Source organism: Dipodomys ordii, unplaced genomic scaffold (assembly GCF_000151885.1).
Source record: "Dipodomys ordii isolate 6190 unplaced genomic scaffold, Dord_2.0 Scaffold60, whole genome shotgun sequence".
NCBI classification, from domain to species: domain Eukaryota; kingdom Metazoa; phylum Chordata; class Mammalia; order Rodentia; family Heteromyidae; genus Dipodomys; species Dipodomys ordii.
In genome coordinates, this window is record NW_012267276.1 from 3899215 (window position 1) to 3902133 (window position 2919).

A 2919-nucleotide genomic window follows, 5' to 3' on the forward strand; every position below is an offset into this window, starting at 1 on the left:
GAAAGAAAGAAAGAAAGAAAGAAAGAAGGAAGGAAGGAAAGAAGGAAAGAAAGAAAGAAAGGAAGGGAGGAAGGGAGGGAGGGAGGGAGGGAGGGAAGAAAGAAGGAAAGAAAGAAGGGAAGAGAGAAGAGGAGGAGAGAAGAGGAAAAGAAAAGAAAAATAAAAGGTATCCTGGGCTGGGAATGCGGCTTAGTGGTAGAGTACTGCCTAGCATGCATGAAGCCCTAGGTTCGAGTACTTGCCTAGCATGCATGAAGCCCTAGGTTCGGTTCCTCGGTATCATATAAGCATAAATAGCTGGAAGTGGCACTAGCCTTGAGCAAAAAGTTCAGGGAAGTTCAGGGACAGTGCCCAGGCCATGAGTTCAAGCTCCAGGACGGGCAAGAAAAAAAAGAAAGAGAGGTGGGGGAAGGGAGGGAGGAAGGAAGGAAGGAAGGAAGGAAGGAAGGAAGGAAGGAAGGAAGGAAGGAAGGAAGGAAGGAAGGAAGGAAGGAAAGAAGGGAAAAGAAATGTATCCAATAGCTTGGTGCCAGCAGCTCACACCTATAACCTTTTTTTTTTCTTTGTCAGACAAGGGGCTTGAACTCTGGGCTTGGGCGCTGTCCCTGCACTCTTCAGCTCAAGGCTAGCGCTCTACCACTTGATCCACAGCAACACTCCTGGTTTTGTAATGGTTTATTGGCGATAAGAGTCTCACAGGCTTTTCCTGCCTGGGGTGGTTTTGAACTGTCATCCTCAGATCTCAGCCTCCTGAGTAACTAGGATTACAGGTGTGAGCCACCGCTCCCACACCTGTAATCTTATCTACTTAGAGGCTGTAATACAAGGATCACGATTTGAAGCTATCCTGGGCAGAAAACTCCAAATAACCAGCAAAAGGCTGTAAGTAGAGGCATGGCTCAAGTAAGCAATAGAGCAAAGCTGAGTAAGAGGGCAAGACCCTGAATTCGAGCCCCAGTTTCAACACAGATATATGAGAGAGAGGGGTGGGGGGAAGGAGGGAGAAAGAGAGATTTGTTCCGTGTATTGATATAATATCTGAATTTACTCCACAAGAGAATGGAAAAAAAAATCTTCCACCTCTCTCTACAGAGGGGAAAGCAGACAGTGTAATTACAGGTAAAATAAGCTGGCAAGCCCCTGATGACTCTCAGGAAACATTTCTTAGTCTAAATGCACTTTTTAATTAGCTCTTCCAATAGCATCATACTAATTGGCTAATTTGGGAATGATAGGAGACCCTGTGTGCTTTAAAGAAAATCTGTTTGTTGATATATCCATTTGCAATTGAGACTGTCTTATTGCTGGCAGGACAGATATTATTAAAACAGAATCACCTGCTTATTTCAACCGGGTTCTGTGGTGGTTGTATTTTTAATGAACATGCATGAATTGGATTCTCCCTAGGGTTTCAGGAGAAAGTATTAGCATTTTGAGTGATGGGAAATTGCCACTTACCTGGGAAATAAATGAGCTTCAAATAGTTCCCATTATTTTTTACAAGGTTATTATTGTCAATGTTTTATCAGAGCAAGATGCCCTTCTACTCCATCCTCAGTGTTAGTTTATGACTGAGGTGTTAACCTCTAACTAGCCTAGCTCTTCACATCAAGCCATAGTGAGTTTTCATTAAAGCTTCTTACATAAAATAAAGTCACCCATTATTGGCCCATATTTCCAATAAGTTTCTCAGCTTTTTCTAGCTATGTTTTGAATTAAATGAATTAGGATTATTTGTTGGAGCTTGAAGACTGTGGTCTTTTATCTGCCTACCAGTCCTGGGGCTTGAACTCAGGGCCTGAGTGCTGTCCCTGAGCCTTTTCTGCTCAAGGCTTGCACTCTACTGCTTGAACCACAGCTCTATTTCTGGCTTGTTTTGGTAGTTTATTGGAGATAAGAGTCTCGAAAACTTCCTTGTCCAGGCCGGCTTTGAACTTCAATCCTCAGATCTCAGCCTCCTGAGTAACTAAGATTACAGGTGTGAGCCACCAGCACCCAGCTAAGACTGTGACTTTTTAAAAGTTTCACCTTCTGTACTTTTTATATACTGTACTTTTCTGTGGGGGGGGGGGAGGAAGGGAGGAGCAGTGTGCAGGCATTTGAACTCTAGACCTAGGTGCTATCGCTTAGCTTTTATTGCTCAAGGCTAGTGCTCTACTATTCCCAGATTTTTAGTGATTAATTGGAGATAAGAGTCTCTTGGACTTTCTTGCTCAGGCTGGCTTTAGACCATGATCCTCAGCTGTTAGTCTTGAGCCACGAGCACTCAACTGTATTTTTAAAGAAGACTGTCATAAACACTATGAGAGCATTGTATAGGTGAGACTACCTGGATTCTTATTTACAAATTAGCAAATATTTCATACTCCTTTACTTCACTAGAAGATCTAAACTTCCCCTCTATCTTTCTGTTGAAAATGTTCCTTCTCAACCTAATTACTGCCACTAAATAATAAAAGAAGGAAGTTCCAAGAACACCCTGGATGTGGTATGGTGCAGTGGTAAAGAGTCTTTCTTCCTTCAGTTTAGCATTGTCTCTACCAGAGATTTTTTTTTTTTTTAACCAGAGATTATTGTTGAACTAGCTGCAGCTATTCTGCAGTTAGCTAAGGTTCAGGATTGAGATTGGAAATGCTAGCGTGCCCCCTACTGTTCAAAATGGGAAATACATGTCTTCCCTTCAGAATACAACATTCTTCTAAGGATATTTAACCAAAGTGATTAGTCACACGAATGCATGCACTATGTATGTACGTACGCATGTATATATGTATGTAAGACTAGAATGACATGTGGTTGTATTTTAAATTTTTAGATTTTTTTGTAGGTCCTGGGGCTTCATCTCAGGGCCTGTGTGCTGTTCTGAGCTTCTTTTGCTAGGCTAACACTCTACCACTTGGAGCCACAGCTCCACTTCTG